Consider the following 14,906-nt stretch of genomic DNA (forward strand, 5'->3'; position numbering starts at 1 on the left):
GCACATTGTAGTAGTATATTCCTGCACGAGCTAATAGAATCTCGAATAGTACACAGATTTCATTCAACTGTTTTAATGAATGAAGTTGGTCGCTGCACAGTAGAGGCAGAGAAAACTTTGAGACAGCCTTTCTATAAACATTAGTGATGACTAATAGAGCCCAACTATATTGTAAATTTAATTACTTGTAGAGACAGTGGTGGAGTCAAGCAAGAGTGGGACATGTATAGCACAGAAACAAACACAAGCCACATATGTGATTATGGTGCTTGAATCTGTTCACTCATGCAAGGTAGATTGCATATAAAATTTTCTCACCCCTCCTGGATGGCATACGTATTCCTCATTCTCGGGTCCTCTGCCAGAGGCCTGGGAGTCTGAGCCCTCTGCGCAGTATCTTAGCTGTTCCTAGAACTGCACTCTTCTAGACAGCGATCTCAGATGTCCCACATGGAATCTGTTGAAGCCACTCCCCCAACTTCGGAGTCACAGCCCCGAGTGCTACCATCATAACTGGGACTACTACTGCCTTACCAAGGACTGAATATATATATATATATATATATATATATATATATATATATATATATATATATATACACACACACATATATATATATATATATATATACATACATATACATATACATATACATATACATATACACACACACACACACACACACCCCTACTTCCTACTTCAGCACATTGCAGTAGTACACATTCCTGCATAAGCCAATAGTACACAGATTTCATTCATTCAAAATGTTAGTATTAATCTTATCATACAGGCAAACCAGCACAATACTTTGTCTTATTGATAAGTGATTGGCTTGCAACTATAAAACTATAACTATGCAGAACACAGTTTTGTTGAGAGCTTATGATCCAACCCCAAGATAATTTTCCTAATTTTTTAAAATAACCCTTCAATGCCTAGTTTTACGATGGCAAATCTTTAACTATTTGGAGAACAATCACAGAGAGAAACTGGTACCAAAGAACAAAACAAGGGGGGTTGGGGGGGGTGTAAAACTTTTGCTGCTTCTCTCAAGATTTATAGTGAAGGTCTTTTTGTGCAATCTCTATTATTTACTATTCAGCTGCTCCTTTGCATGGCCCTCCATGGGAAAGGAGGTTCCCCTCCTTTTCATATAACATTGCTACAACATGACATCAGCCCCTCTGAAGCCTGCCACAGTGAGGGGTTCAATCCCCCTTCCTCTCAGAAACTGCAGCTGTGTTCACAAAATGATATGATGTCATCCAGGCCCATGCATTAACCCCTCACATATCCAGGGCAATATGCACACTCCAGTCTGAATAAAAGGCCAAGAGAAAGTCAGAAGAATACAGGCCTTATAACTAGTTATTTGAAAGAAAAGAGGCAAGCAGTGAATTACCATCATTTTTGTATTTCCAATGCTGCTGTTCCAAACAACATTGTCTGTCTGCACTAAGGAGGCTGGGTAAACTAAACATAAGCAAGGGGACGAATGTACCATTAAGGGGGAAAAGTGAATTCTAGATATTATAGGTGAGGTGAAGACTGGAATAGGCATCTGAAAAATAATATATTATAGACTAGTGAAGTACTAACAGGCACGAACAATGTCCCTGGTGAAATGGAAAGTTCTCCTGCTTGGTGTGTCCTTGACGAGTCTCTTATATCGCTGATACCATGGAAATGTCACTCTGTGGCATTCTTGTTAAAGGAAAGGTTGTTTTGATCACTTGTTATCAATTACAATCTGAAAATAAAAAAAAACATAAGGCAGTTCATACATGGCTCTTCTTTCCATGTAACTTTGCAAAACGTTCTGAAGTCTGCCACACTCAATGGTTCAAGATCACCTTCTCCCTGAAGGTCAGACCTACAAAAATACAAAAACATCCAAGATAGACACATATTCATACCTGAACCAACAAGGTCCAGCACAAATTCATTTGGGACTCACATTCTACATAAAATATCCAAATAATTCACACTGACACACAAGCATTCACATACAGAATGAACTCTGCAATGTTCTTGGCGAAAAGTGGAGGGTAGACAGAAGAAGACTGTCCCTGCATTGACTGATCGCAGAAACAGCTTCAGGTCTCACCTTGCTAATTAGTGAAGCTCTCTCATTTGCAGTGCTAGGACGATGTGATGTCATATTACTTCCCACCAGCCCCATAAGTCAGGAATGTCACGCGGAAGGAAGTGCAAAAGGAAGATTTGAAGCATGCTCTGCTATAGCAAATTATTAAGCAGTCTATTGCCTTGAAGACCATGGAGGCCTGTCAGAAAAGATTTTAGTTTCTCAATGGTAACATGGCACTAGGAATTTTCCAACCCTATAGTAGACTACAGACCTGCAGCTTTCCCTGCATCATGCTTCAGTATACTGCTCCGGACTCCTCTTTTACACTAAAAGCTGTAAGCCTCAGTCTCTTGTACACAAGTCTTGTAACAATACACTGAGAAGGGCTTCTGAGAACTTTACTCATCAAGACTGCAGCACCCATAAATTAATGTTTCAGAGACAGCCTTAACCGAAGAGCTGCAAGTAACACCTGGGATACTCCATCTACTCATCACCCCCTTATATCTGCTGTAGTATCTTTTTTTTTTTTTTTTTTAATTCTTTATTTTTGGTTGTGCATGGGTAACAAAACATCATATGATGCCACAACAGCATATTTAAGCACAGTAATATCACAGTAAATACATATATGGCATTGAAGTAGCGGCATATTTTTAAGGTGTAGGTATTATAAACAGGCGTATTTAGCCATGTCAGTGGATTGACATTAATACATGAAAATTAACAGGCGCTAGCTGACATTATGCTTAGATGCAAGTACATGGTTAAAAAAAAAAATTAACTAAAGCTCGTTGTGTATGCCATGAGCAAATGTAAGTTAGCTAGAGTAAACAGTAACATGTCATATTTTGTAACGGCACATTTACCTTAATGGCAGAAGCATGGCTAGGAGTAAGGGAAACCGGAGCTACCAACTAAAAGTACTAACTGCCATGCTTATGAAACTTTGCGAGTGGGTTATTACATGCTGACAATTATAGTGAAATCAGAATAAGTATGCCACTGGGGCCGACTTTATGTAAAAGAGTATATGTCAAGCTAACACAAAAAGGAACATATTTAAAAAAAAAAAAAAAAAGTAAGAGAGTGCACATATTTATAACATTAGCTTATACGAAACACCAACCGGAGACCCAGGAGAGCGGCCGTCTCTTCCCGGCTCAAGCTCCAGCACGCCTCAGGCCTTTGTCGGGTTACTGTAGGTGCCAGACAGGATCTTGAGGGGTATCTCCTCGTACCCCAGGATCTGGGGCTCAGTTTAGTCTCCGTTACCAATAGCTACAAAGATTTGCGCCGATTTTCCGTCCCCAAAGCGGGAGCTCAGACAGAGCACGTCTGATCCCATTGGCGGTCCGGCCCCACCCCCTGTAGTATCTTTTTGGCCATCTGCTATTTCTTCTGTTATATTTTTGTATTCGAATTTAATGTTGTATGCCAAGAGTATTTTAACTCTTATCTCCACCTACTCTTGCAATTGCCTTTTTCATACCACTAACTCAATTTTTCACCCCACTGCAACCCTGCCAGTAACAGAGTTAGTAATTTGGCATGTCACTTTATTAAAAGGATTAACCAATTTAGGAATGCAATCTCCCCTCCAATACTTGTCTTCCAATCTGTACCTTATTCCACTTTCCCCCCGCCTCTGATCTAGGGGTCTCTAAACTTCTCCTGTCCTTTCACCCCCACCACATGCCCTCTTGATCCCCTCCCACATTGTCCAAGATCTATCCCCTAGTTTAGTCCCATCCCTAATGCATATTTTCAACCTCTCTTTGTTTACTGGCATTTTACCCTATTCCATCAAACATTTGTTAATCCTATGCTTTAAAAAAGAAATGTAAAAAAAAAAAAAAAAAAAAAAAAAATCACCTGGCCCTACCTCTTATTGCTTCCACAGATCACTACTCTCACTTAATTCTCCTTGACCTCTCGCTACCTTTGAAACTGGTGGCCACTCTTTTCTTCAAATCCTCCACAACCTCAGACCCCCCCTAATTTTTATTTTTCGCCTCCAATTAGGACATCATTCTGATATTTTATTTTGATTTCATTTTTGTATCCCCCCCCCCCCCCCCCCATTTTTTAAAAAATGTTTTAATTCTTTATTTTTCGTTGTGCAAGTGATAACAATGCATCTTACCTTGCCACAACAGCATATGCAAGTACAGTTTGGTCTCGGCACAATTTTTATATTATAAAAGATAGTCAAGCTATTTTAACAAGTTTGATGCGGGTCTCGACATTTTTAGCATTCAGAGCTACACGAGTAAGAGAGGCAAGAGACGTGACCCACTTAAAATAATGATAAGCACTCTATGTAGCATGTTTAAGTTTCATGGGATTAAGTCCCCGGCCATAGGTCTCCATGGGTTCTGCCAGTACGTTAATATATTAGCTGGGGCAAAATAGGCTTAGGTAGAACATACATGTTGGTAGGGCCATAATCATTATGCACGTTAAGCAGTGTTATTAGTACAGTACCCTATCTCCCGGAGTGCATGGTCAGGTAACATACAATTCTAGTATAGGAGATAGGTATTGTGCAATTGTGGGTGCTTTAGTTGTTATTTGTGAGTTATGCTCACATTCACTAAAGATACAACATGTTTATAACGCAGGAGAAAATGATAAGTGATGAGAAACAGGATAGCGTTCGTTTTTATGTGAGCATAGGCCATAGCCCATAGTTATGGTGGGTGGCCATATAGTCTTACAGTATACCCTTTACCCGATGCCTGCCTGTGGGTGTACAGTGGCCCGTAGCCATGTTACTTGCCGCAGGGTCTCCCGGCTCTCAGTGGGTCGGCAGGTGGAAGCCACTGCTTGAGGGGTTCCATCGGGTACCTTCTTGGTGATGTGCCTTCTGTTGTTTCCCCACCGAAATCGCAGCAGAAAGGTCTTAGAAAGGTTCCCTACCCCAGCTCTGTAAGTGCGTGCAGGGTTGCGAGCAGGCTGGAGGCGTCGTCGTCTCCGGCGCCATTTTCCAATACTCCTCTGCTTGGGGGCTGTTTGTCGATGGCGGGAGCTGGGTCATCACCCAGCTCCCGCCATCGACAAACAGCCTCCAAGCAGAGGTGTGTCGGGCAGGGAGACCTCTGGCTTGCAGGGCTGTACCTGTTCCAGTTTGTCGACTAGGTTTTTCCCAAAAGGCTGCAAAGGTGCGTTCTAGCTGTTTCAGGATATCAGGCTCTTCTGTGCTGTGGCTTGTTATCCATGTGGCGTCCGCCATTGTGGTTTGCCTAGTTGTTGCGGGCTGTCCGCGTGGTCTGGTTGTCTGCCCATGAGTGGACCAGGATAACCCCCACCGGTCTCATGAGTGGACCGGACCTATGAAGGACCAAAGTTATCCGCAAGCGTATCCGCTTTCGGTTCTTTCACCTCATGCTGCCAGGAAGCCTCACCTACCATATCTGCTGATTGCAGGAATCCAGCATTCCGACGCCATTAAACAGAAGAACTCTTCTGATGCTCGAACAGACCTCGCTGTGGCACATACAATTAGAACCAGAGGAGACTCTACAAATACTTCTCAGTATTGGGTTATATCTACCCTTATCTTTCATATGGCAAAATGTTTCAGTGATAAGCTAATACTGGACTTGATGTTAGTATTATAAGAAAACCCCTTCTTTTCTACTTTGCATTTTTTTGGCTTAATTTTTCTTTTTCGTTTTGTGCATATAATAAAAACACGGTCTTTTTAGCTACTTGTGAGTGGGCAGACTTTTATGTAGAATTATTTCTATAGTCTTCCTGAGTAGTGATGTCCCGACCAGTTCGCCGGGAACCGTTCGCCGGCGAACATAGCATGTTCGCGGTCGCAAACATGTGCAATGTTCGGTCCGCCCCCTATTCGTCATCATTGAGTAAACTTTGACCCTGTACCTTACAGTCAGCAGACACATTCCAGCCAATCAGCAGCAGACCCTCCCACCTCCATGACGAATAGGGGGCGGACCGAACACGCTATGTTCGCCGGCGAACTGTTCGGGACATCACTATTCCTGAGGAAGTTTTTTTGTAAATAATAATTCTTACAGTTTGTGTTAATAGATTGAGTTGTCATTTTTTTTTTTTTAAGCGATCATCAATACAGCATTTCAACATTATTTGACAACACTACTGCTTGTACTTTAACCCCTTAAGAACCAAACTTCTGGAATAAAAGGGAATCATGACATGTCACACATGTCCTGTGTCCTTAAGGGGTTAAATGTGTTATGATAATTGGCACGTTATATCCAATATATATATATATATATATATATATATATTACACACACACACACACACACACACACTGCTGATTTCACAATTGTTTGAGCTGTGTGTACGTACTTTTTCTTTGATTCACGTACATTGGTATTCCCTACGCACTTCATTTATTATAGTATCCTTTACTCTTTTCAACCATTATTCGCATATAAGGAAAACATATCTAAAATGAAAAAGTTAGAGGATCTCTAATTTTAGATACTCTGGATTTTATGCACCTGCTCACAATCAGTGAGGCTTCAACATCTGAACGCAATATGAAGGGGTTGTCCACATACGTTTCACCATATAGTGCAAGTATCTGAACCTCCCGTATCTCAACACCACAAACCTCATCTTCATCCAGGTCTTTAGCTGCTGAGGGTTCATCTGCGAGAAGCCACTGTTGATTACTGCCTGTTCCAACCAGCCATCATAATGATAGCATGGGGCAGCAGAAACTTAATTAACTGCCACAATTAGTCAAACAAACATTTACTTACTTGTACTTAGACAAGTAAATCAGCAGTTTTCCAAAAGGGAGATTCCTAGATGTTGGAAAGAGGCAACATTATATTTGGATCACTTCAAGATCCCTACTAGCTTTTGCAACTGCAGACCGGCATTGCATACTGCTGCCTAGTTTAATTGTGATCTATAATTATTCCCAAGTTCTTTTCATTTAAAAATTGTATCCCTAAGTCTACCCAATTTAATGAATAAGGGACTTGTGGACCCATTCAAAAATACAAGACTTTGCATTTATCTGTATTGAATCTCAACTGCCACTTGCCTGTCCAGTTCCCTAATTTATCCAAATTCCTCTGTAGAGAAGTTACCGGTATATAATGTTCAGACTGAGACTGAGCTAGTTTTGTGCCATCATATGACTTAATGCCCATTTCAAGATCATATATAAATAGATTAAAAAGAGAAGTGGACCTAGGACAGAAACCTGAGGCACTCCACTTACTACTTTTGTCCAATTTGGATATTTTCTATTTACAACTAATCTCTGCATCCTATTAAAAACACAGTTTTGCATGTAAATCAACTGATTTCAGCTTTACTAGTAACGTTTAGTGTTGAACTGATCAAATTATTTAGCAAAACTTTGCGATCACATGGCCCAGGGGGCCGGAATTGAAGGAGGGGGGACTCCCTGGAATGCCCCCGCACCGCGATCGCCGGCGACCGGGTAAGTACAAAGGACGGTGGGGACATGCTATGCCACCCCCGGCGTTTACAGCTGCGTCCCCAAGGCCGGGATAGCACGCCTGCCGTCCTTAAGAGGTTAACCAATCACCTGTTTGCTATAAGGCTTTTGTCACAGGGATTTGCAAATCTCAGGCCATAGATTATCCTTCCCTATATACAAAATAATTATTTAGAATTTCTGATTTGTCCTGATCCTCCTTGATTAACTTACCAATCTCACTTTCCAATGGACCAACACTTTCACTCTTAACCTTTTTAGTATTAACGTACTGAAGAAGAAGAAAAAAAACAAAAATAAAAAACAACCCACTGGTCTTGCTCTCTTTGGCCATTGACTTTTCATTTTCAAATTTAGCTAATCTAATAACTCTATTGCAAGTCCTATCGGCATGCTTATTATAGGATGCAATCAAGCCCCCTGATTTATAGGTTTTGAATGCGTTTTTCTTATTTCATTATTTGACAGACACTTGAACTAAGCCACATTTTAATTTGCTTCCTTCACATTTGTTTCCTAATGGTATGTATTGAGAAATGTACTTTTGTAGAATTTGTTTAAATACATTGCATTTATCCTCTGCTTTTGCCAGTGAATAATTCCAGCCAGTCAATTAGTTGTAGAGATGTCATTATTCTATTGAATTTACCCTAATTAAAATGGTTTTGTACAGCCTATATAAATTATTTTTTTTAGTTAATATCAAATGATACCATATTATGAACACTATTTCCCAAGGGCTCTCCCCAACTTGAATGTTTGAAAATAACATAATTTCATGTCTCAGTAGTAGAAATAATCGTTTATCAGGTTTAAAAACCTGATTTCCTTAACTGTACCCATAAATGAGAATTTGGTGTACATTGTAAACCAAATAGAAAAAAAACAAAAAACTAAATATATAACATTTCATTGATCAATTCACAAGGCCGAAATGTTGGGTGGTTTGGTATCTTAACGCCATTCCTGAACTACTGCTCCTTGAGATATTGGTACAGATGATTTGTATAAACCTTTTTTATTGTATTTTTTTAATATCCATTTTGAGCACTGTCTATTACCTATCTATACATCCATTATATTTGCTCTTGGGCCACATGAATTATGCTTGAGAATGTTGTTATCTATTCATATCTCTGTAATTTTGTATATATGCATTGATAAATAAAGTGTTATTTTTTTCCCCCCACTCTGGTGTGCAATGAATATTCTACTAGTTTCTATGACCACTAGAGAACGTGATATATTCCATATTGCACTTATTACTTATTATTCCTATCAGTACTAGGTCGGGTGCTACTTTAGACACGGGTATCCCTGAGCTGTACTACTAGTCCCTCTTACCCAATTATGTCTGGATAATTAAAATATGCCATGATTAACAAATTACCCTGTTGTGCAGCCTTAAGTAATAAATGAACCGATAGCAGCCATTGCATATGATAACGGATAACTACTCCTAGGAATAAAAACTACTTCTCTCTGAACCGCTATTGGACAGGAGTTATAGAAGAAGCTTAGAACTCATAGTAGCGTGGAAGGGTACTGGTAGTTGCTTACAGACCTACTAAACAGCAATTCTACTGAGAACTCGGAGCAACTTTTTTTGTTTCTTACGCCTTCAAAAAGATTAGTTTTAACCTACACAGATTCCCATTAAAAAGACTAACGGTTTACACACACACAGAAAGAACCATAAAATTTACAAAACTACAGAAACAAATTAAGGATCAAGCAAAATGTTACTTATCCAATACGTACCACAAAAATGAGATCTGCAAAGGTACACACGACACAACCAATAAATACTCCACCTTTCTATTGCCAAACAGAGTAAAAACCTAAAAAATATTTTGCAGGTAGGCATAAAACTAATGTACATTTAGACACAAACAGTACAGAAAGTAATATGGCAATCAGAATGGAAAAAAAATATATACAAAATATACCGATTTTTGCCAATATATTTTTGGAGTTTTGTATACAAATTTGTCCTGTCTGAATTGAAAGGAAAAAAAAAAAAAACAGAATACCCTGCACTCAGGTCCTGCACATATGCTCCGACCTTCCACCAAGGGGACACCGCTGAATCCACCAATGTAGTATCAAAGAAGAAAAACACAGGCAGCACTCCAGGATATAGAAGGTGAATTTATTCGTGGGTTCACCACCTCACCAAAATAAGTGCAACGTTTCTTTAAATTTAAAAAAAAAAAAAAAAAATATCTATGAGAGAGGAAATTTGGGAATTTTATATAAATATCAGAAATGGATTCACCTTTTTTAAAACCTACCTAGCCACAGTTATGTTTATGGACTTTTAAAAAAATAAAAATAAATAAAGTTCTGTGTTTTTCCTAACCTATAATTTTGTTGATTATATAATTATGTTAACTCCAACAGACCTTAGAACGCTTATGGATTTATTAATTTATGTATATGCAATATACAGGCAATTATGAAAAATAGAATTTTATGAAAATAGAATGATGTATTAATTCACAACTATTACATACCAAAGCTGGTTAACCTTGACATGCTAGTAATTATGCCCCCCCCTCCCTTTACAGCCATGTGAAATGTTGGCTTACACAACTGATGTGACAATGGTTACTTATTTCTGATATATGCATACACCAGATTACAAAACAACCTATCGCTGAAAAATTAGAAACGGTTACCACCATGTATGTGAAAACCACCATCCTCTACTGTAAAGCTGTAGAATGGTAAGAAAACCAAAAGCAAACTGACATTATTAAAGAAACACTAGTACAAAGCGGTGTTGCTCACGGGAGCTTACAGTTTGCAGGCAAGCAAATAAGCCACATATGTGTTTGAAATAAATACAAATAACAAGGAAACAAGGTTAAAACAAATAGAATTAGAAACAAAACAAAAATAAATACACTTTTAGCTGTTACTTCTGCTCCTCTAATTATAATGTTTAATATGAAGGCAATACATCCTGATACGTCACTATGAAGTTTCCTCACTCAACACAACGAATGGTAATGAACTGAAACCAAACTGCAATATTTAGGATAAATAAGCTAAGCCGCAACTATAGTGGCAGCAGAGATTCTTCTTCAAAGCTTCCATTTGTACATAAATGCAGCAATTAGTTTTTCAATACACGACAATGCAGTGTTTAATGAATAAGGAAGAAATAACTTATTTTCTCATCAGGTTCAGAGTACCACTCAGGTACTTTGGTAGTCTTAAATGAGGCCAATGGAAAATAATTCTGGCAATCAAAAGGTTAAAAGACAGCATGGACACCAAAAGTCTCAGAAAGAGGTAAATCAGATCATTTGGGCATAATAGCATTTACCCAATGAAGGGCTGTAGAAAATCATATAGCGCATTAAGAAAATTAGAGCTGATCCATGAAGGGGTTTAATAAGTTTAAAGGGCACTTAACCACCACTTCCATTAAAAAGGAAACAAACAAGGCACGCTATCAGGGGTTTATTCACTAAACATCAAACTCAAATCCGATTAACAAAATTGAGACTGAAATAGCTGATCTGGAAACATTGCCCAGCTCAGCCACACTCACAGTGTGGCTACAGTCACAGTGTGGCTACAGTCACAGCTACACTCACACCCACAGTTTGGCTACACTCACAGCCTGGCTAAAGTATCATAGTACAGTTTGGCTACAGTCACAGCCCGGCAACAATTGCTCTCAAAGTTTGACTACACGCACAGCCCAGCTACACTCACAGTTTGATTACAGTCATAGCCACAAGCACAGCCTGAGAACACTCAAAGTTCAGCTACACTCACTCACAAACACTCTGGCTACAGTCACTGCCCAGCTACATTCACAGTTTGGCTAAAGTCACAGCCCGACTACACTCACACTCACAGTTTGGCTATAGTTACAGCCAGGCTACACTCAGTTTGGCTACAGTCACAGCCCGGCTACACTCGCAACCAAACTACACTCACAGCCTGGCTAAAGTATCCTAGTACAGTTCGTCTACAGTCACAGCCCGACAACACGTACTCTCAAAGTTTGACTACACGCACAGCCCAGCTACACTCAGTTTGATTACAGTCATAGCCACAAGCACAGCCTGAGAACACTCAAAGTTCAGCTATACTCACCGCCACAATCTGGCTACAATCACTGCCCAGCTACACTCACACTTTGACATCAGCCACACACACAGCCTGAGAACACTCAAAGTTCAGCTATACTCACCGCCACAATCTGGCTACAATCACTGCCCAGCTACACTCACACTTTGACATCAGCCACACACACAGCCTGAGAACACTCAAAGTTCAGCTATTTTCACAGTATGACTACACCCACACTAAAAGTTTGACTACACTCACAGTCTGGCTACAGTCATAGCTACACTCACAGTTTGATTACCGTCACAACCCAACTAAAGTATCATAGTACAGTTCGGCTACAGTCACAGCCCGGCAATAAGTACTTTCAAAGGTTGACTACACGCATAGCCGAGCTACACTCAGTTTATTTATTTATAAAATATTTTACCAGGAAAGATACATTGAGATTTCTCTATTTTTCAAGTATGTCCTGGGTTTTTAAGTTTGATTACAGTCATAGCCACACGCACAGCCTGAGAACACTCAAAGTTCGGCTACACTCACAGCCACACTCTGGCGACAGTCATTGCCCAGCTTCACTCACAGTTTGGCTACAGTCACTGCTCAGCTACACACACAGTTTGGCTACAGTTACACTCAGGCTATAGTAACAGCCCAGCTACACTCGCACTCAGGTTATAGTCACAGCCCAGCTACACTCAAAGTTCGGCTACAGTCACAGCCACACTCTGGCTACAGTCACTGCCCAGCTTCACTCACAGTTTGGCTACAGTCACAGCCCGGCTACACTCACAGCCACACACACAGCCTGGGAACACTCAAAGTTCGGCTATTCTCACAGCCTGGCTACACTCACAGCACGGCTACAATCATCGCTACACTAACAGTTTGACTACAGTCACAACCAAACTACACTCACAGCCTGGCTACAGTCATAGCTACACTCACAGTTTGATTACAGTCACAACCCAACTACACTCACAGCCCAGCTAAAGTATCATAGTACAGTTCGGCTACAGTCACAGCCCGACAACACGTACTCTCAAAGTTTGACTACACGCACAGCCCAGCTACACTCACAGTTTGATTACAGTCATAGCCACATGCACAGCCTGAGAACACTCAAAGTTCGGCTATACTCACAGTCACACTCTGGCTACAGTCACTGCCCAGCTACACTCAGGCTATATTCATAGCCTGGCTACACTCACATCCTGGCTAGTCACACTCAGGCTATAGTCAGCTTGGCTACACTCACACTCAGGCTACAGTCATAGCCTGGCTACACTCACACTCAGGCTACAGTCATAGCCTGGCTACACTCACACTCAAGTCATAGCCTGGCTACACTCACACTCAAGTCATAGCCTGGCTACACTCACACTCAAGTCATAGCCTGGCTACACTCACACTCAAGTCATAGCCTGGCTACACTCACACTCAAGTCATAGCCTGGCTACACTCACACTCAGGCTACAGTCATAGCCTGACTACACTCACACTCAGGCTACAGTCATAGCCTGACTACACTCACACTCAGGCTACAGTCATAGCCTGGCTACACTCACACTCAGGCTACAGTCACACTCAGGCTATAGTCACAGCATGGCTACACTCAGATCCTGGCTACAGTCACACTCAGGCTATAGTCACAGCCTGGCTACACTCACACTCAGGCTACAGTCATAGCCACACGCACAGACTGGGAACACTCAAAGTTCGGCTATTCTCACAGCCTGACTACACTCACACTAAAAGTTTAACTACACTCACAGTCCGGCTACAGTCATAGCTACACTCACCGTTTGACTACAGTCACAACCGAACTACACTCACAGCCCGGCTACACTCATAGTTGAGCTATTTGGTCCGGGGTTTTGCCAGGGGCAGTATCTGGTGGTTAGTGGGAGGCTTGGTCTCCAGTCAGGCTGTGAGGAGCACTGGGGGAGCTCGGGTCCATCAGGCGATGCTAATCACTGCCCGGGGGCTGCAGCGCTCAGGTGTAAGTGACGTAATATGACAGCCCAGGATAGAATGACGTCATACCAGTCGGTGACAGGTTCCCCCGCACCAATACGGGTTACTTACCCTGGGGCAGGCCTGGTCCGGGGACTCACCGACGGGTCACTGTTCGGGCTGCGGGCGGTGCGGGTGAGAGCCGGCTGCGGTGAGGTCATCCGGGGAAGAAGAACCGCATGACGTCAGTGTCAGCCAATCAGCGACAAGGGGGCGGTGTCAGAGTCAGACAGCGAAGGAAGGACCGAAATGGGCGGGGCGGGGGCAGTGACAATGACCTAAGGGGCGTGTCTGGTTACGTGCGTGCGGTGGGCGTGGCATCAATTAAAGGGACAAGAGCAAACTAAAAAAACATCATATCGCGGATTAGCTGAACAGTACTGTACTCAGGGTGAGCTCAGCGAAACGTCGGCAGACCAGCGGCTACTGTGCAGAGTCATGGAAAACAATTCACACTAGTTGGAGTGCTAAGCTTAGCCTGTACAGCTCTGGAAATGATGAAATAATAGATAAAATAATGTACTCATTTTATCATAATATGTGGCAAAATAAATAATAACGGGTAATATTGTCAGGGCAGGCAGGTGATGGAAACCATGTTAAAGGATAGGATTGTTGAACATCTAAAAAAACATGGATTTCTAGATCAGAGACAACATGGGTTTACTTCAGGGAGATCATGCCAAACTAATCTTATAGATATTTTTTGATTGGGTAACTAAAATAATAGATCAGGGTTGTGCAGTAGACATTGCTTACTTAGATTTCAGTAAGGCTTTTGACACTGTTACACATAGAAGGCTTCATAGGCGTGCGCAGCCTGTTGCATTAGGGTGTGCACCCTAAAGCACAAACACACGCCGCGTGTATATGTATTTTTATATACACATACATACATACACACACACACACACACACACATATATATATATATATATAAATATACGTAGGTGCAGTGTGTGTGTGATTGTGAGCGGTGCAGCGTGTAAGGGGTGCAGTGTGTGTGATTGTGAGGGGTACAGTGTGGTGTAATTGTGAAGGGTGCAGTGTGTGTGATTGTGAGGGGTACAGTGTATGTAATTGTAAGGGGTACAGTTTGTGTAATTGTGAGGGATTCAGTGTGTGTGGGGTACAGTGTGTATGATTGTGAGGGGTGCACTGTGTGGGCGACAGGGGTTAGGAGGGTGGAGGGGCAGCGACAGGGGTTGGGGGGTAGAGGGACAGGAGGTAGG

General features: G+C 41.4%; 1 protein-coding gene across 1 annotated transcript in view; it reads right to left on the reverse strand.

Annotated features, from left to right (window-relative positions):
• DUSP16 (dual specificity phosphatase 16) overlaps positions 1–13,847 on the reverse strand; it is a 49,635-nt gene extending 35,788 nt beyond the window's left edge. The window contains exon 1 of the mRNA XM_063447632.1: positions 13,747–13,847. The gene's annotated coding sequence lies outside the window, so the exon portion shown is untranslated. The remainder of the gene's footprint in view (positions 1–13,746) is intronic.
• Between the last annotated feature and the right edge of the window lie 1,059 nt (positions 13,848–14,906).

Source organism: Pelobates fuscus, chromosome 3 (assembly GCF_036172605.1).
Source record: "Pelobates fuscus isolate aPelFus1 chromosome 3, aPelFus1.pri, whole genome shotgun sequence".
Lineage (NCBI taxonomy): Eukaryota > Metazoa > Chordata > Amphibia > Anura > Pelobatidae > Pelobates > Pelobates fuscus.